The sequence below is a fragment of the Lynx canadensis genome, chromosome C1 (assembly GCF_007474595.2).
Source record: "Lynx canadensis isolate LIC74 chromosome C1, mLynCan4.pri.v2, whole genome shotgun sequence".
Classification (NCBI taxonomy): domain Eukaryota; kingdom Metazoa; phylum Chordata; class Mammalia; order Carnivora; family Felidae; genus Lynx; species Lynx canadensis.
This window is the reverse complement of record NC_044310.1, coordinates 211020168-211041376: the sequence shown is the minus strand read 5'-3', so window position 1 is coordinate 211041376 and position 21209 is coordinate 211020168. Positions and strand designations below refer to the sequence as shown.

Genomic DNA, 21209 nt, shown 5'->3' with positions numbered 1-21209 from the left:
AGCGACTCTGAAAAAAATGAGACTGAAAGTTAGACTATAGGAACACACAACACTCATTTTAAGGCAGAAAAATGTAGGTTAAGAACAACTTTTAAAACTTTATCTCCTGGCAAAGTCTGGTTCCATGTCATGAAACAAATTTAATATTCTTGATCTAAAACTTCAAATAGATTAATAGATGAAGGAGAGTAAAAGTGTACTAAACTATTCATCTCACATCAAGAGGACCAAAAATAAGCATTTCATTTTGGTCTTTGATATTTAGATAAATGTAGGTTAAACAGTGCTTCTGAAAAACTTAAAGGGAGCTATTCGAATTATTATAGCATGTAGACCTTCAAAAGCACTTATTAATTTCAGCCAAAAAACCAACAACAAAAACAGAAACAAAAAATTCACATGTTAAAAGCTAGGAAAAAAGATATCAGTGAACAATTAAAGGAAAAGAAGAAAGCTTAGAACCAAATGATTATAACAGAAACGAATGGATTAAATCCCCCCAATTTAAAATCAAAGGCTGTCAGATCAAAGTGTAGTAATTAAATGCTACTTACAAAAAAGAAATTTCTAGAAGACTGAAAGGTTAGATGTGAAAAATGAAGAAAGTTGTTTTGGGAAAATGTAGAACCGAAGAAAGTAGAATACTACAGTAGTGATATTAGGAACTCAACAAATATAATAAAGATCAATGGGAAAATTGCGCTACTTGTACAAAAGATCCCCTGATAATATTAAATAATTCAATGTGCAATAAGTATATGACTCCTAGAAACTTTTCCACAAAAGTGCCCGTTGGCATATTTATATAAAAATTTGTTCAAAATCAAGATGGAATGGACTAATGTATCACAAGCATGAGAGATTTTATCATGACACTCTGTTGTTGAAAACGAGGCAAATACGAGTGAGTTTATGCAAGATCTGAATAATACGCTCTATCAGATTAAAAACAATAAACATTATGCCATACCACTTTTTCAGCATCCATAGAATACTCACAAAGTTTGCTCATGTATTAAGGCATAAAAAACCTTAATATATCCTAAGTGGGTGAAATTGCATAAGGTCCACTTTCTGATCAAAAGGCCTGAGAAATGAATCACAATGAGAAACATTCCAATGCTGTCAGATCAAAGAAACTCAAATCTAGGGTCAAAGAAGGAATTTTTAAAAACCGTGAGTTTTGATGTATCTACTAGTGTAGAATACAAAACTTGGGAGACTTAAAACAATAAACATTTATTACTTTATGGTTTCTATGGGTCAGAATTCAAAAGCAGCTTAGCAGGGTGGTCCTGCTTCAGGGTTTCTCATGAGGCTGCAGGCAAGACGGGAGTCAAGGCTGCTGACTTGTCATCTGAGGCTTGACTGGGACTGGAAGATCCACTTCTAAGATGGCGCGCTCATGTGGCTGTTGGCAGAGGGTCTCAGTTCCTTGCCTCATGGACCCCTTCACAGGGAGCAGGGCAGCTGGTTTCTCCTAGAGGGAGTGATTGATCCCAGAGAGAAAGGACCTATCTTAACACCTTTCAGACCTGTCTCAGAAGCTCCTCCCTGTCCCTTCCACCTTATTCTATTCATTCTGAGTGGCTCACTGAGAACAGCCTACACCTAAGAGAAGGTAACTTGGGTTCTACCTTCTGAAGGGAGTGCCCCAATGTTTGCGAGCATATTTTAAAGCACCACATTAAACTGTTTTAAAATATCAATAAATAAACTGTGTTACATATCAAAGTTCGTGGAATGTGATTAAAATGTTTATTATTTAACCAAAAAGAATGAAGATGAATGAAGGCAGAGAAAGAAAATTTTCACTTCAAGATGCCAAGGAAAACAGCAGAAACATCCCCATGCACTAAGTTCAATGCCAAAATTAATGAAGTATGTAAATAAGTAAAAGACAAGAAATATTGAAATGTATGAAATATTTTTAGTCCTGGTGTTCTGAAAAATCCAATGAAATGGACTTACATCTGAGAGAGAGAATGAATAACCATAGACACATTGCATTACAAATTTGGAAGGTGACAGAACCACAAATATAGGGCTTTATTTCATTGTAAAAGAAAACTATTTAAAATTTATGTTAATATGTGTTTAAATTGCATCTAAATAGGCAATTCATTGCAAATACAAATTTGTAAAATCACCTAAAGAAGAATTTTTTTTAATGTTTATTTGTGAGAGAGGGAGAGAGCCTGAGCAGGGGAGGGGCAGAGAGAGAGGGAGACACAGAATTCGAAGCAGGCTCCCAGCTGTCAGCCCAGAGCCCGACATGGGGCTCGAACTCATGGACCGCGAGATCTTGACCTGAGCCAAAGTCAGACGCTTAAACCGACTGAGCCACCCAGGTGCCCCTCAAGAAGAATTTGCAAAATTCTGTTTTCTCTCCTCCAGTTATTCCAGGCCCAGAAGGTTTTACTTTGAGATCTTTAAGATATTCAGGGAGTTGATTCATCTTATGCTATTAAACTATTCCACAACCTAGAAAATCTGAAAAAGTTTCAAATTAATTTTAAGAAGGAAATAAGAGTCAGGTACCCAAAGTGATGATGAGAAGAAAATTAATCAATTTGTAGATCTATTTTAATTATAATACATATAGACTATCCTGAATGATATCAGAGGTACAGTGGCGGAGAAAATATGTGAATTCATTGGACTTTTAAAATCAATTCAACAATTATCTGCTTGAGATACATCAAAAACAAAAAGACACTGGCAGGTTAAAGTAAAAGAATGAAAAATATAAAATAAGAAAAGATAAGCCCCACACACAAAATAACAACCAAAAAAAACCCCCTCAAAACGAATTTAAGCTAACAGCATTAAAGCTGGACAAAATAGAGTTAACTATTAGAAAAATATTTAATAGAAAACTTGGGGAGTCGTGTTCTATCGATCAAAGTAGAATGTGGTAAAGATAGGATAGTCTTGAATCTTGGGGCACCTGGGTGACTCAGTTGGTTGGGGCTCCAACTTCAGCTCAGGTCAGGGTCTCAGGGTCCGTGAGTTTGAGCCCCGCATCAGGCTCTGTGCTGACAGCTCAGAGCCCGGAGCCTGCTTCGGATTCTGTGTCTCCCTCTCCCTCTGCCCCTCCCCTGCTCACACTCTGTCTCTGTCTCTGTCTTTGTCTCTGTCTCTCTCTCTCAAAAACAAACAAACAAACAAACAAACAAACAAAGGATAGTCCTGAGTCTTTATAAACTAAATACATGGCTTCACGACATGCAGATTTAGGAGCAAAATGATCGGCACAGTATTTGTAACAGTTGAGGAACCAATTCAGAAATTATATGTTGGGCATGTTTTTGAAATTTTCATATTTTCTGGTCTACGTGTTGTGCTTTTCGGAAAATATATCTCAATAAAAACAATCCTAGGGAAGGGAGACAAAAGTTTATGTCCACATATGGTCGGTACAGAGTAATGATCCAAAACATAGACTCGGGGGCCAGAGTGTCTGGGTTAGAAACCCTGTTTTGTGCCAGGAGCTATGTGAATTCTTTGTGCCCCACTTTCTCCATCTGTAAAGTGGAGATGAAAAGCCCCATTTCACAAGGTCCCTTCCTGTCAGTTAAATGAGTTGATAAATGTAAAGTGCTTAGGACAGTACATCTTACATACCAATCTGTATATGCGTGTTTGCCGTTATTAATTTTATCAGTATTAATATTTCTGAGAAGGCAATAAGGAAAGAAAAGGTGACTGACTATCCCATATGATGGAGGGGTGGTTAAGGAATGTCTATTAAGGGAATGCTTTGCTGGCATTGAAAGCTAATGGCTAGGAAGACGATGCTAAAAAATGCTAATGATATAACGGTAAGTAAAAAAGAAACCTATAGATGACGATGTATGTTTCCCCTCTACCATCATCTACACTAGATTTTGTTTCACGATTTTTCTCATTTAAAGTTGAAAAAAGGGCAATAACAGAAAAGGGGGCACCTGGGTGGCTCACTCAGTCGAGCATCTGACTCTGGATCTTGACTCAGGTCATGGTCTCACAGTTGTGGGATTGAGCCCTGTGTCGGACTCTGGGTTGAGCGTGGGACTCGCTTAAGATTCTTTTCCTCTCTCCCTCTGCCCCTCCCCAACTTGTGCGTGTGGGCTCTCTCTCTCTCTCTTTCTCAAAAATAAAAAATAAATAAATCAAGTTGAAAAGGGCAGTTTGTTCGACCTTTCATTTTCTAAGTACCTTTCTCTCGACGAGATGGTAAAAAGGCTTGGAAGAGAATTCAGATCAGGATTCAGAGTTCGTGAAATCACTATTTTGTTTCTTCGCAGGTGATTAGCCGGGGCTGGAACCACAGCTGCGGAATCAGCTTGGCATGACCCTCCCAATTTCTGGCAAATGTGTATTTACTTGCCTCATTTATTTTCTGTTATATTGCCCTAATTGAATTATTCACACTTGCACCTTTTCGCTGACTCATTTTTGAAATGTAATTTTTCTCCCCACATTTGTTCCCAAGTATGTGCTTTCACTGCTAAGGATGGGGTTGAGGTTGGCCATTCTGGACGTGGATGGCCTCTTGGTGTTATTTCATATTTCCTGATGTACGTGTTCCCCCTCACCAAATGCTCAGACACTAAAGCACCCAAACTTGATGTGTTTCTGAGATGCAGGTTCTGTTCCGACCTGCACTGGGTGTGACACGTGGAAATGCTCATCTATTAAGCTTTGGTCACTTCCATGGAGGACAGGCCAATGCAGGGAGGGACAGCTTTCATGAGCATTTTATATGGGTCCCCTGATGGCTCAGCTGAGCAATACTGTCCAAATAGGGATCCAGGGACAGTTCTAAGTCATTTCTCACTTCAGGTGGATTGCCACCCTCCTTTGTCAGCCAGTGGCGCAAACAGAACTTTTCAGATTCAGGAGGCAGAGCTCCAGCTGACTTCAGCATATCTGCTTGAGATGAATGCTTGTAGCCAGAAGAAAATAGGTTCAATGAGTAGTGAGGACACTCGACTTGGCATTAAAAGATGCTTTCGTACGTTTCTTGAGGTGTGCTTCAATTTGGGCCCAGCAATTCCAGAGATGTGGCTCAGCTCCCCTTTTATCGATCGCGGGCAATTCGCACTTTCCTATAACTCTTCTTTAAAAACCGGCTTCAAATTTAAGCAGCTGCTGCACACGTAGGAGGGTGACAGAGGCAATTTTGCTCCCTGGGAAGAGCGTTACCATTGCTTTATGGAGAGGATCAGAGAAGCATGTCTAATCTAATTGTCTCCCAGTAATAGAGTCACTTTAAGACAGTCTCTTCTTGATGGAATTCGTTTCTGGTTTCTTAAATAGGGTCTTCTGCGTAATGTAGAGAGATTGGCTAACTCGGGTGTTGTGTGGCCTGCAAAGTAAGACTGATGGGTGAATCTACTTCCCAATGGCAATCCCTGCCCCTGGTTACTCTTCCAGGTCCTGTGGCGGGAGTGGTAGCTTCCCCCTGCCCCCCAAAGCCCATTGTGAACAATGGGTCAGAACAGTGCATTATGCAAACCAAATCCCATGGCTGTTTGTTACCCGAGGCTAAAATTTCATTGCCTATTATATTTCCGATGCCAAACTATGTCGGGACACCTGCAAATTACCCTATCAATGATTGTCCAAAAGCTTGTATTATAAGTGTATTTCAATATTAAAACGGCAGTATTAGATGCTTCAAACTGTTATATAAATCCTTTTCTGTTGTTAATTTGCTATGGAAACCTTAAATTAACTTGCAGATAAAGAATAATAATCATAATCATAACCATAATCATAACTGAAGTCCAAAATGAGGGCAGAAGGAGAAAACCTTGGTTTTTTAGCTTTTCCACAGTGGTCGTCCATCTACGCCAGTGACCATCCAGGCTTTGTGACCTGCGAACTTGGGCTGACTTGAGAGAACTTTCTTGGCAGGAAGTAAACTGAGGTATTCTCTGCACGTACTGTATCTGGTAGTAAATCTCTTTACACAAACGTATTCCCAGGGCTGCACTGGAAACTGCTACCTTCTTGCGAAGCTCACAAACTTGTAATGGCAGAAGCTCTAATCTCAAGGTTGAATTGAATTTTTTTTTCTTTATCCAAAATCTCTTGATTTTTATTTCTCAGCTCTCAGACACCGTCTGGAATGTGGCTCGATGCAGTAGCCTAACGGCCACATATGCTTGTGAGTGATGTGTTATTTGCCAGGGTTGTTATTTACAAAGTACCACAAATGGGGTGTTTGCACAGTAGATCTGTTCCAGGCCTCTCTTCTTGGCTTGTAGATGTCTGTCTTCATGTTCACATGGGTGTTCTCCCTGATGCCTGTCTCCGAATTTCCCCTTTCTATAAGGTCACATTGGATTAGGGCCCATCCTAATGACCTCATTTTACTTTGATTAGCTCTGTAACAGCCCTGTCTCCAAGTTCTGTCCCATTCTGAGATACTGTGGGTTCGAATTTCAAATTTGGAGTTTTAGAAGAGATGCAATTCAATGCATATGGTGGGCCTCCTCAGTCCTCTCGCTATGACATAGAATAGGCCTGTGAAACCTCCCTCCCAGATTAGGGTTCCCTCAACTTCACACGTATTTCACCTGGGAAGCACTGTTTCCTGATTTCTGAACTCAGATTGCTCCTCACTGCTTCTGAAACTCAAAGCCAAGTGGTCACATGCTCCCCCCGTCCTGCTTTGTTCCATCTCTATACCTCTTGTGCGGTAGAGGGATGTGCTTTTGAGATTTGATTTCTTTCTGTTCTTTCCCTACTTCCTTCAGAATAATCCAGATGAAATGGTAATGGTTTAATCTGCTGGTTGGGGGGGGGGTCTCCAATCTCTAACATAGATGCTCTTTGCTGGAATTGACACCTTATTTTTTTACTTAGATTCTGCCTTTGATACAGAGTTTTTCCCAACTCCCAAACTTGTGGAGAAGGCACACAAATCCAAGATTGGTCTTGCCATGTTTCCCCCCGGCCCCCTTGGCTCTAACAGCATAATAGAATTTGGGGCAAATGGTCCAGCACTGGATTCCTAGCTCCAGAGCTAAAAGTTTGAGCTTGATTTTCACTAATGCTTCAGAGATCATGGAAACTTTGGTGGGCTTGCCGTTTGAAAAAGGCATGTATTTTTCTATTCACTAATGCCTGAAAGGCCCGTATATGGAAAGGTACTCTTTCCTCTAAGGATCTTTGCCCCAGCTGTACTGTCTTAAGAAGACTGTAAGAAAAGGCTTGCCTATATTTATAAATCAAGCAGTAGCCTATTCCTTGCAAAAGGCATTTTCCTAGTCAGCGTCTGGCTTGATCCCTGTCACCTGAGCCTCTGCTAAAGTGCTTGAATTTTCTCAAGCCAGGTAAGACCTGCAAGGTACTTGTTTTAGGCCTAGTGTGCATAGCGCTAACTGCATAGTGACATCCACTTATCTGCGAACAGAGCCAACACCCAGCTGTAGTGACCTGCCAAAGTGGAATTTCAAGTGACACACAACCAAACTTAAACCCACCCACCAGGTCTGAAGAACAAAAGGTCACTTGCAAACTCAGCCTGCACCCAACCTCACATGGCCACTATGAGTCTCTCAAGCTGCGAAGTCTAAATATCCTGCTCATAAAATACCTACTGAGGTTCAGGGACCAAAGCCATGTGCCTTGAGTTCAGTCACATCTCTCTGAGCTCTTTTGATCCAAAGATTCCATTTTTTTTTTTTTCATTCTCAACGTTTGTGGCCCTGCATAAAAATGCCGGAGCTTGAGAGGTGCCCAATGAATAGTACCTCTCCCTCTTATCTGAGTTCTGAACCAGCTGGGAAATCAAGTTGATGGAAGACCAAAGGTACCTTTTAAAAAAAATTTTTTTTTAATGTTTATTTATTTTTGAGAGAGAGAGAGAAGGAGGTGGGGTGGGAGAGCAGGCAAGGGGCAGAGAGAGGGAGACACAGAATCAGAAGCAGGCTTCAGGCTCTGAGCTGTCAGCACAGAGCCCAATGAGGGGCTCAAACTCATGGACCCTGAGACCCTGACCCGAGCTGAAGTTGGAGGCCCAATCGACTGAGCCATCCAGGCGCCCCCAACATGCTATCATAATTTCCAATAACGCTGACAATGGAGAATGTAGCGTATGTCTGGAGGCAAATAAGCTTTGTTGAACTGAACCCCAGAATTACACAAATATACCCACCACTTACAGCAGGACTGGACCATCATAGGTATCCCCATGCAGGCAGACTGTCACTGTAGCACTTACGGTAGATAGGACAGACCATAACCCATGCTTCGTGGGCACAGCAGCTCTGGAAGGCAAAGGGAAAGGCAGTGCCAGACCTATGTATGTCCATTTCCTCTCTTGAACTCATCAGTAAGAGTTTTCCTCCCCTGGTGAAGGAGAGAGGTGGGAAGGCCACACTAACGGAGCTCGTCCACATGGAAGGACCCATCAGGCATTGGGAGGAGGAGAGTGACACCCACACTCACCCCAAACTCACCCCTCACCACCAGAAAAACAAGTACATGCACACAAAAAACCTTTTTTACCCCACACTTCACACTCATCTCCTATTTCATTTTCATCTTCCATTCTTGTGATGTTTTCATCTTTTTAGGGCTCTCAGCACTCTTGGGCTATTGTCCCAAATATACAGAGTCCCTGAGTGTGGAACTCCATCGGGGCCAGTCACCCCCAGGAAATGCTCCCATGTTCCTTGACCCCTATCAAAAATACCCATCAAGTGCACCACATGCTTCTCAACCTGGAGTTGCATCTGGCTGGTGTGAGTGGGAGATCTGAAACCACCAAGTAAATGTGGCCACCATATGAATGTGGCCCTCATTTAATAAAATGAGTTCCATTAGATCATCTGGAGAAAAATAACACCAGCAAGAGCAAGACCCCATTCTGTTGATAGTAATCAAATACATCTACGTTTTGGAATACAAGGCAAATTTATGTGGATTTTCAAGTAAAATATAAGGCTTTGAAGGGAACTGACCTTGACACTGGCTGCTTCGTACCATTCTCTTGGTGCCTCCAGGGATGTGCAGTCACTCTCTGTTGGTGCGGAAGTGGGGAAAGGGGGGACATGTGTCTCCATTAAACATTGGGAAAAACACTAAAGTGGCAGGAAAAAACAAGAATTCTGAAGTCAGCTAAATATTGTGGGCAATGTCCACTTTCCAGCTAAGTGACATTTCACAAGTAACTTAAATGAACTGGGCTCTGTTCTTTTATTTGTAAAATGAGACACAATTAAATTTTCTTACTGCATAAGGTTCATGTGAGGAACGATTGAGATAATATCCATATAAGTCATTAACACAGCGACTAACACATAGCGGAGGCTGTTGTTGAGATGACGCCATCTTAATTGATTTGTTTATCCATTTAGCTGGCATTAGTTCACCTGTTTACTCATTAACCCACATCCATTAATCTTTTAGTGTCTACTTTATATGTAAATACCTTAAGTCAGCATGATAATCTAACACAATTCGTTACCAATGTCAATGGCACCCAGGTCCATAGGCGGGTTACACTAAAAGCATTTGGATGTACAGAGGAAATTCTTTAAAAAGGTCTTAAATATGTCACTGATATTGCTATTCATTACACAAGTTAATAGAAAGGGGAGGATGTAAGAATTTTAGAACACTTTTAGAAATATCACTAAATATGTCTACTTAGTGACATTACGTTTTGGAAAATTATTTTTTGAAAAAGTACCATCTGTAACATAATAAAATATTTAATAGTAGAATGATTATTTTATATTTTACTTCTTACACGTCACATAATTTGTACTTTTATTACATAAAACATAATTATATGAGTTTAATAATATAATATTTCACACAATAAAATTAGTAGGTTTTTGAAGAACGGGTTCTTTGTTTTTAGTCTGAGGCTGTTTTTTTAAATTTTATTTATTTATTTTAAGTAAGCTCTAAGGCAAATGTGGGGCTCAAACTCATCCCCCCCACCTCCGCCCCGCCCCAGATCTAGTTGTCTGCTCCACCCACTAACCCAGCGAGGCGCTCCTAGTTTGAGTTCTTCACAGATTTAACACAAGTTAGTCTTCAAACTCTAGAGGCATTAACATGAATTGGAAAAAGAATAAAGAACGTTCGTGATGGGACCATGTGGGCTGAACCCCAGCGCAGAGCATGGTCCTGGGAATTGGAGACTGGTCGACCCCAGCAGAAGCGGGTCATCATCCCGGAAGCCACTGGGGTGCGTGTGGCAGGTGTGCACAGCGCCCCAGCAGAGGTGTTACAGCTGTGGAAGCAGGCAGACCCTCAGTTGTCAGAAGCACTCTTTTAATGTCTTTGCAAAGATGCATTAAACAGGATAATTAAGTGAGCGAAGAATCTCTGAACCATAAATAACCCACGTAGGAAGCAGTGGGAGAGAGATCTATGAACATAGCAGGGTTGGCTATAGCTCTAGAAGACGAAGGCTGGTGCCTGATGTCCCTTGCTTGTGCACCTGCCAGGCTGTGACGGATCCAGCCAAAGTTGTGTCAGTGTATTCCGGCTAAATTTTTCTGGTTTCGCTCCTGTTTTCGTGTCCTGCACTTAAAACACAGACGAGGGCACTTTAGAGCCTTGTGTGACCTTAGAAAAATGGCCCTGTCCAGTTTCCAAGGTCTACACTTGAAGGGACTGATCAGGTTGGGTCTGACCTACCTTAACAGTGGTTGTGAGCAACTAACTGAGGATTGGGAAACCCTATTAAGATCTAGTTCCCTGAAAGAATCTGGTTTCTGTGACCTCTCCTGGCGTGTTTCTAATCAGATGGTTGGAATTTAAGTGAGACTGTGCGAGGTGATGGGTAAAAGGGAAACAGAACCTCAGATAATACACACTGAGAGGAGTTCTCCAGGGGCGAACCCCTCGTTTTAGCAGCTCTGAGGAGTCACGGATGGGCATGAGGGATGTGCAGGCAGGCTTCTGGGGCATTCTTCTAGCAAGTACCATGACTGAAGTTTATGTGATGTCTGACTGAGATGAGAAAAGATGGCCTCGGAGGCTTCAGGAAGGAGTAAGTTTATGCTGGTACAGAGTAACTACTAACACTATCCAAAACATGAGCGATGGTGTAGACAGCACCAAAGAGATGGGCTCTGCCACCAAAATGGGTGGTCTTAGTCTTGATAGTGGCATTTGCTTTGCGCTTGTGAGGTGTCCCCCACTGTGTGCACTATGCTTTATGTATATTAGCTCATTTGGACCTTACAAAAACACTCTGAGGAAGGTGCCAGTCCTATGGCTTAGTCTCACGGCATGTGTTTGGAGAAAAAGAAAATGAGACATGGGTTCCATGATGACTAAAAGACAAAGTCAGAACTTTAACACAGATACAATGAACTCTGGGGAGCACACTCCCCTACAGGAATGCATTTGTGGAGCACGGGTTTAGAATAGTTGGAAAATTCTTGCCACCGAGCGCTAACTGTTGACCTTCTAGAACGAGGTCAGTGTGTGGGTGGCACTCAGGAAGGCACATTTGCACAGTGGTGAAGAGCAAGAAGGAAATGCAGTTCTGAAAAATGCCTAGTTGCGTACAATTGTGCAGTTCAGTGAACCTCTGTATCAGGAAATAGTGGTATCAGATAATACATAGTAAGGATTAATCAATACATTTGAATGCTTCAGTCCATGCCTATTCTTTGGTAAGCCCTTTTCGTATCACAACGGAATAGAGAGTGGAAACAAGAGTGGTTTAAAGCAAATGTTATTTCTCCATAATTGCTAGTATTCCATCCATAGTCATCAGTTAATATTTACTTTTGATTGCACCTGATAGAAGCTCAAATAAAACCAGCTTAAGTAAGATAAAAAAAAAGGCCATGGGCTTCAGGTAAGGCCAGAATCTGAAGGTCAAATACTGGCACCCTTTCTCTTTCTCTTTCTCCTACTCTCCTTTGGTTTCCTCCGGGTTGACTTTATTCTCAGGCAGACTTCTTATATACGCTGCTAAATTAAAAGGAGCAATGGATCTAGTTCTAGGAAAAGAACTGACTGGGTCTTGGAACTAACCTTGTGTGGAAAGAGACTGCTCATGGGGTCATTTGTTAGACAGCTCTACCACGAGAATGGGGAAAAGAAGGTCCCCAGATGAAAAGATTCCAGGCAGGCAAAGACAAGATAACACATCTGACTTTATATTTGGCATTTCTGAAGGATAAGAGCTTTATACCACCTGGTCTATTTTTTACAACTGAGTATTGGATATGTGATAACTGGCATACATTAAGCGGTTTCAGATATATCACCAATTGGGGGTCGTTTTGAGGAAGAACCTCTTCTTATATGGGACACGTTATTTACTTCATGATCAGTCAATAGCCAACAAGTCTTTATGAAGCAATCCCCATAGCCTAAGAATCCTGCTGACACACAGCACAAAACAAATCAGCGATTCCATACCGTGATAATGGGGGTGTCTCCTGACAAGAAAAGCCCCAGCCCCAGCTGCAAGCCCACATTTTCGAGTGATTTTCAATACCACTGCTTCAGAGAAGTCCAAGAGTACGGATCATCTTTGTGTATGGCAGGTAATCTATGTGGGGCAGATCCGTAAGATGCTTTGTTTTTGTTTTGGTGTTTGTTCTCAGCGTCCTTCCCTCGGGTGATTTCACTGTTTATTAGCACCCTCTGGGAGCCAAAAAGGAATACAAATCTCCGATTTGTCTGGCTTGTCAGAGAGGGGTGTGAAACCACAGGGTTCATAGGATATGAACCCATAGGATGGGTTCATAGGATATGTCACGGCCAGAGGAATCAGAGCCAGCTAGATGAACACATCCTCCTTTTCTTACAGAAAACCATGTTGAGTGTATTCCAGGCTACAAGTAACTACAGACCTTGAGCTCTGCTTGGCTTCACATCTGACACCAGGAGGTCAATTCTGGAGAGTTAGGCAGGGTCTGCTATCTTAGTAAAACCCGACTTCACTCCAGCTATGGCGCGCATTGAAAAGGCTTTGAGAAAGTGATAAAATGAGATTTGCCATCAAGAAAGAACACTCTGACAGTGAATGAAGAATAGATCAGAGGGAGGCAAGAACTTTTACCGTATCCAGAGAACAAGCCAGGGGTCTGAATGTAGAAAATATGAAGAAGTGATAAATGTTCCCATGGTAATTGAAGTTCAGAGCTAAGGAGAATGTGGATGGAGATCTAGACTGGAGAAGGGGCTGTCGTGATATCAGGTGGGATTTCACCATCAGCTGGCCAAGCTGTCCTGCTGTCACCCTCTCCCTTCTTCTCCTGTGTCGTGGCTTTTGAGTCCTGGCAGATCTGTTACCAGAGGCAACACAAAGACTAGGGCCACTGCCAGAGTCACAGCTTCCCTGGGGCAGCATTGGCGTCTGTTGTCAGTGTCTTTCCTCCGTTTGGGAGGTGCGTCTGTCCTCCGTTTGGGAGGCATGTGCTCATTTTCTTTCACACATTGGTGTGTCTGGTCTGAGAATTTGCAGTAGATGGGACCATGAGGCCACCCCGAGGAGACCTTGCAACAAAGGAAGTAGTAGGCTGTGCAGTTCGTGTTTTCCCTGCAAAGTCACCAGTCGCGATGTCCCAAAACTCCCGATTTTAGCACACATATTTTGAGGGACGCCTGGGTGGCTCACTTGGGTTAGCATCCAACTCTTGATTTCAGCTCAGGTCATGATCTCGTCGTTCATGAGATCGAGCCCTGCATAGGGCTCCGTGCTGACAACGTGGAGCCTGCTTGGAATTCTCTCTCCCCCCCTCTACCTGCTCCTCCCCTGCTTGCTCTCCCTCTCTCTCTCTGCCAAAATAAATAAACACGAAAAAACCCCACATATTTTGAGAACATTCTTTTACTCTCCTGAATTAAAATAATAGCTTGCATAACCAACCTAATTCTAAACAGCTATACAATGCCCTAACTGTACTTTGAAGTAGGTATAATTCAAAATTAACATGGAATATTATATCTTCCGATATATAACTGCTTGGGAATAACTGTACTCCAGGATGAAAAAAAAAAAAAAAACACTGCTACAGCTTCATAAAACACTACCTAGGGGCAGTGTACTGCTCCCAACTGGGAGCCACTGGGTCATCTCAATGTGTCTCTTTAACAATGAGACAACTGTGTCATTGGAGGGGTGTATAACTTCCTCAGGATACACCAGGAGGCAAAGCCAGAGCTCAGGTTCTCAGATCAGCCCCAGGGCCCCTTATAAGCACCACTTCACCTGCAATAGACTCCTGGCATAGAACCGCAGCGGCAAGATTTGCCCACATTGAATAGTCTCCAGGGTGGAGTAAAAAAAAGCATGGGCTTCAAAATTTCTCTTTATGTCCGTTAGGGTAGGGGGACAGGCACAAACAAGGATGCCAAGAAGTCAGCAAAGTGGTCATCAAACATATCCAGTGACCTTGATAGCTCGTTTTTTTTATGTGTTTTCACATTCATTCATTCATTCACCTTGGGCTTTCAGGACTGTCCCTATACACACACACACACACACACACACACACATATACATACATATATGTATATATATATATATATATATATATATATATAATTTATTGTCAAGTTAGCTAACATATGTGTATGCAGTGCACTTTTGGCTTTGGGAGTAGATTCCCGAAGTGATTCATTGCTTCCATACAACACCCAGTGCTCATCCCAACAAGTGCCCTCCTCAATGCCTATTACCCATTTTCCCCACCCTCCCTGACTCCCTACCCCCATCAACCCTCGGTTTGTTCTTTGTATTTAAGAGTCTCTTATGGTTTGCCTCCCTCTCTCTCTCTTTGAAACTATTTTTTCCCCTTCCCTTCTGTTAAGTTTCTCAAATTCCGCATAGGGGTGAAAACGTATGATATCTGTCTTTCTCTGACTTATTTCACTCAGCATAATACCCTCCAGTTCCATCCATGTTGTTGCAACTGGTGAGATTTCATTCTACTTCATCGCCAAGTAGTATTCCATTGTGTATGTATGTATATGTGTAGACACACACACACACACACACACACACACACACACCACATCTTTATCCATTCATCAGTTGATGGACATTTGGGCTCTTTCTATAATTTGGCTATTGTCGATATCACTACTATGAACATTGTGGTTCATGTGCCCCTTCGAATCAGACTTTGGAGAGATTCCTAGTAGTGCTATTGCTGGGTCGTAAGGAAATGCTATTCTTAATTTTTTGAGAAACCTCCACTGTTTTCCAGAGAAGCTACATCAGTTTCCATTCCTATGAACAGTGCAAGAGGATTCCCTTTCTCCACATTTTCACCAGCATCTGTTGTTTCCTGAGTTGTTAATTTTAGTCACTGTTTTTGCGAAGTTTGTAGCTCAGTGTAGGATATAGTAAGTCAGGCGTTAATAAGTGCAGTGAAGCACTTGGGGGTTTTGTCATTGGATAATTGGGGAAGAATTCTCTGTACCGGGGACATTTAGCTAAATCCTAAATGGTGTGATGGAAGCAGCCAAGCTAAGATCTGCATTCCAGTCAGGGAGACCAGCAAGTTATAAAGGCACCGAGGTAGGACAGAATGTGTCACTGATAAAGTGCTAGAATATAGGAGGTGGGTCCCCCCCATCTTGTCGTCTTGCCAGCATCCCAGAACTATGTCTCTGTTCTCCCCCTCCCCCAAGGTTGATCATATGACCCAATTTTGGCCATTTACATCTTCCTGAAGGCTTTCTGAAATGAAGATCTTCTAGCTGCCCTGGGTGGGCCTGTCCTTCCAGAAATAATTGCTGTCCTTCCAGAAATAATCGCTGTCCAGCTGCCTTTTTTTCTTTTTTCTTATTTATTTATTAGAGAGAGAGAGAGAGAGAGAGAGAGAGAGAGCGCATGTGAGTGGGGAAGAGGGACAGAGGGAAAGAGACAGAAAGAGAGTCTTAAGCAATCTCCATGCCCAGTGTGGAGCCTGACACGGGGCTTGATCCCATGACCACGGGATTATGACCTGAGCCAAAATCAAGAGTTGGATGCTCAACTGACTGAGCCACCCAGGTGCCCCTGTCCAACTATTTAATAAATGAATGCCCCAAGACCATTCCAATTATTTATTTTTGTGCTTAAGTTAGTCAGAGCTGGCTTCTGGGTTTTTTTTTTTTTTTTTTTTTTGCATTGAACAGCCAAAAGTTGAGTGCTATTTTTAGCTCATTTTCATAAAGATGTCTCTAGAAACCGACTTTTACCTTTGTCTGGTAGTAAAGAAAAAAGTAGTTATACATTGTATTATTGGGGCCGATGGGAGGGGTTGGTTCAGCACAATAAATATGAATAGAATCGTCACAATCGCCATCGAATAATAATTTGACAATACCAATAACCGGCTTCCTAGATTTGCTACTACTCTACCAAAATATGAGCACTTTGTGAGTATTGTTTCTGTCAGCTTGCTCTACCAAGTGGCGAGAAGTTTTTTTAGACTGGGTTAGCTGTGCCATAGGCTTCTTTTCTGTGAGAATGGCAGGCATTCTGTGAGAATCACAGGCAAATTGAATCAATTATGTGATTAATAGGCCAAATTTATCCTAGGCCTGTCATACTCAAGAGACAATTTGTTTGCATTTTGCTTAGCAAGAAATAACTGTTGAGATCATCCAACAAAATGTGAGATGAATCTTCTTTGGAAGGTGCCCAGAGGCCAAGTGCCCAATGAGATGTGTTCAGCAGGGAGGTGGGCAGGTAGTTTTTTTCTGTCCCTGGATATGCTTGGAGGAGTTTCAGAGGGAATCGTTAGATAAGCACCGGGAGCTTTTTAAAAAGCAAATTTCTAAATAATTATTTAAAGTAATATTTTAAACTACCATATATGCTTTGGGAAGCACTAATTTTTACACCCATAATTAACTCTAATTTTGTCTTCTTTTTATGCTTTCCTAACTTAAAGCCTCTCTCTCGTCTACCTCTGTAGACTTTGCAAAGCTAAGAACTTCCCTTTACATTTATTTTCTTAATTTCCTTCTGAATTATTGGTTCCCCAGGTTTAAGGTCGCTCTTGGGTATTCTACCCTAAGTAATAGAACAAGGTACGTTAACTTTATCACACTTGGCTTCCAGTTTTCCTTAATTTACAAATTGTCAGTAGCATAAACACTCCCCTAGCTCATTTTAAAAACTGGTTTAAATCTTTCTCTGAAAATAAATATATTTTTTTCCTGAACTAAGTGTTATTTCTTTATGCCTCAACCAGCCAGTTTCTTCTGTCTTTCTGCGAAGCATATATATATATATATATATATATGAAATGTACTGTCCAATAAGGCAAAAGTAGCTGGCTGTTCTGAAGTTTCTTTGCAACACAAAGCCCTTGTGGTAGCAGAGGCAGATATTCTATCTGAGAAGTATTTTGTCTTTGGCATCACCAAGAGCAATGCTGATTAGGTCAGTGAGTTCAGTGCAATGCTAAAGGCAATTCAAAGAACTTCCTTATCTTTTAATGTATATAATCTCCAGAAAACCAACAAACCAGGTGTTTTTATATCCACTGTCTCGCGTGTTTAGATTACAGTTCCTGGGGCGCCTGGGTGGCGCAGTCGGTTAAGCGTCCGACTTCAGCCAGGTCACGATCTCACGGTCTGTGAGTTCGAGCCCCGCGTCAGGCTCTGGGCTGATGGCTCAGAGCCTGGAGCCTGTTTCCGATTCTGTGTCTCCCTCTCTCTCTCTGCCCCGCCCCCGTTCATGCTCTGTCTCTCTCTGTCCCAAAAATAAATAAACGTTGAAAAAAAAAAAATTAGATTACAGTTCCTGAAAAGTCACTTGTGGCAGGGACTGGTTAAAAGTCCGACTTGATTTTGGCCCAGGTCGTGATCCCACAGTTTTTGAGTTTGAGCCGCACGTCGAGCGGACAACACGGAGCCTGCTTGGGATTCTCTCTCTGCCTCCCTCTTTGCTTCTCTCTCTCTCAAAAATAAATACATTTTAAAAAATTGTTAAAAGGTCACTTTTGGCCGAGGCTCACTCCCAAGTGAGTAATGAAAGGTTCTGGCCTAGGACTCAGGGCTCTAGATTGTAGCTACTAGATTTGCTGCAAATCTAGCATTCAGTGCTTCTTTGAATAATAACAGGGGCTTTGGACAACATGAGACAGATTTGTGTTCAAATCATAGCTTGACCGTTCATTTAGTTTTGTGTCTTTGTTTTTTGTTTTGCTTTTTTTTTTTTTATAGTTTTGTGCCTTTGGACAAGATTAGCAATTTATTTTCTGTATCTTAAGACTTTCCTGAGGAGCTGTTGAATTAGACACGATGCCAATGCAATATACACAGCATGTGTTTTCAAAGTCATGGTTATTAATATTGTTAAGTATCAATGTCATCATTATGATCATGTTTCCCATCACTTGGAGTTACCCCGTGCTTTTGTTTAGCAAAACAAGTGCCACCTAAGTTGATTGTTTCCTTGTTCCTGAGGAAATTTAAGGATCATTAAAGATATTGTGAACTGTGATTTCTGGGCAGCGAGATAACTGCAAAAAGAGAAAATACAATAAGCCTCAAACTTATCGAATGTCAACCTACTCACACTCTCTACTTGACTGTCTAATGAGCCTATGGAACTCAGCATCCCCTAAACTCCATTGTTGGTTTCTGTCCCCCTCACACCTGCTGTACCCATGTCCTTCCTCACATGGTTGCTTCCGTCCTGCCAGTCACCAAGACTAAAAGCTTGGATTCATCCTTGGTTCCTCTCTTTCTCTTATGTTTACATAAAATCCATCAGCAAATCCTACTGGTTCTACCTTCGCTCCTGGATTATTCCATAACATCCCAACAGGTTCCTCTGCTTCTATCCTTGGTCTCTCAAGGCTTTTCCTTGCGAAAAGTAATTAAAACATTCTTTCAAGACTATTTTTTGGTATGGGAAAAATGGAGATGGAATTGAGGAGGGCAGCATTCATAAACCAGTTCTGGATAGTAGGACTTGGAATAAAATACTGCTTGCCAGTCCATACCTATATCCACATGGCTTTACAGACCTATCATCACATGTGCTCAGAAGTGTGATGGGGATTTGGGAAGTGCTGGGGATGGTCATCAGTCATGACAACATTTAGATCACAAACTATGTAAACTCATAGACACTTTGGTTTACTGTTGTCTCAAGTGTCTTCTTAGTTGATGCTTTTTAGAGCTTCTCATAGAAGCTATGGGTTCTTCCATTCTTCCACTGTCTTTTTCTCTTCCATGTGAACCTACTCCAGTGAGCATTGGTGTTCATAGGGGAGCACACGCATCCTAAAAATACTGATGAATACCTTGTAGAAGTGATAACTGTCTCCTTAATAAAATTCTTGATGACTATTTGATGCTATTAGGAAGAAAGCATTTCCTTCCCTCATTAGGGACAGAATAGATGATTTACAATCAGTTTATTGGTAAGAATGCTTTTGATCTGCCATACACATTTATGAGAAGAATAGCTTTGGGGACATCTTATGTATTTTTAGCCATCTTCTTTGCCATAGTCATGTTTATGGGCTGCTTGAACTTGTGAGCTCAGCTAAGCTATCTATCTAGCATACTTTGATAGGCTCTTTTGCAAACATTTCAGTTTTGGCATCAGAATAAAACAAAAATCCAATCCTCATCTCAGAGATGTCAGGCTCTATGGAAAAAGAAACAGTATTATGGCAAGCAAGGACTTTGGGATTCTTGTTACAGAAATAAACATGCACAAAGGGCAAAACATTTCCAATTTCAATGGCCAAATTCTCATTCACCTGTTGTTTCCTCTGATCGTCATCAACTTTTCAGTATAGAGAATGGGGTGAGAGCTGTATACTTCAAGATAACTAGTTACTGATGGGAAGTTCTGACCAAGTGGGCCTGAGTGAATCCCATGAGTTTAAAGTCAGACAACATTAGCCAGTTATTAAGTACAAAAGGTGAAGATTGAAAGACTGGTAAAGCTTTCTTCTTCAGATATAATATGGCTCTAGACTTAGAGAAACCCTTTGACCTCAGTCATGTAGCACAACTTGTATCCTTTGTGTTCCGTGGAAACGCCAAGTTGGGAAGCTTTGAGGAAACAAGCGAATAATTAAATAAGCACGACAGTTACAGAAGTAGGCAAGCTTCTCCAATCCTGAGAATTCCATGTCTCTCCACTGCATTCATTTGCTATCTGTTCTTAAAGCGCTTAAAAGCATCAACTAAGGACACTTGAGACAACGTTGAACGAAAGTGTCTGTGTGTTTACACAGTCTGTGATCTGAATGTTGTCATGAGTGATGACCATCCCCAGCACTTCCCTACTCCCCACAACTATAAAGTTTTGTCTTTATTCCACTGCATTGTGACCAGACCCAGGTCTGATCAACAGCCAACTCTATCTTCCCTTTTCCCAAGGACTTCATCCCGATCTTCCTTGGTTCTTGAAGTGCAACGCGGCTGTTTGAATGGAGGATAAACCAGCCATTTTTCCACACCAGCAGCAGGAGAGAAAATAAGAGCTGCTCCACTTCAGCTCAATTGATGTTTCTTTTTCTCTTACAGAAGGGCAACATTTGTCTACTCCTGTGGAAAATAGACTATTGAATGTTATTCTGAGGTGGCCCCAGATGTTGTTTTACCTTGTTCTCTAATGATGGACAATGGTGACAAGATATAGGACATGTGCGCGTCTCTGAAAATACTAAACTTCACGTTAGTTTCTGCTGGAGCTTTTCTTCTCTTCACGGGCTTATGGAATTTACTTTTCTCGTATTTTCTTCCTTCTCAGCAGCTTAATTCAATAGTCTATGACATATTTCCAAAGAAGGTCTAATGATATCTCCATCTGACCTCTTTGGTCATGTGGCCTTCCTACTTTCACATTAATGGGTGGAATATGATTTCTCTCTCCTTGCAACGGGGCTAGACTCAGAGACTCATTTTGAATCTACTCACCAAAAAATATCAGTAAAATATACGAGAGCTGAGATCACAATGACAATAAGATGTTGTGGAAGTGAAGACGGCATGACTTCTAAAGCTAGGTCAGAAAAATCTTAGAGCTTCTATCTAGGTCTCCTGAAATGTCTCCTAATGCTTCTTCTTGAAACCTAGCTTCTAAGTTGTAAGAAGCTCCAGGTACATACAGAAATCACACATAGGTGTTCCAGTAAACAATCCCAGCTGGGCTCAGCCTTTAGGCCACCCCTCCATAAGCATCAGACTTAAAATGAAAGTGGCCTCAAAGTGATTTCTGTGCTTTGCTGTTTGAGTCATCCCAAGCCAATGGACTA

The 21209-nt window shown here is 41.6% G+C and overlaps 1 long non-coding RNA gene across 1 annotated transcript; it reads right to left on the bottom strand.

Moving 5' to 3' along the window:
* Window positions 1–15023: 15023 nt before the first annotated feature.
* On the bottom strand, window positions 15024–19973 carry LOC115521350. The gene is made up of 3 exons (XR_003971031.1): window positions 19962–19973; window positions 17077–17082; window positions 15024–15108 (listed from the first exon to the last, which is right to left on the bottom strand). It is a non-coding gene; the product is annotated as an uncharacterized LOC115521350 (long non-coding RNA).
* Between the last annotated feature and the right edge of the window lie 1236 nt (window positions 19974–21209).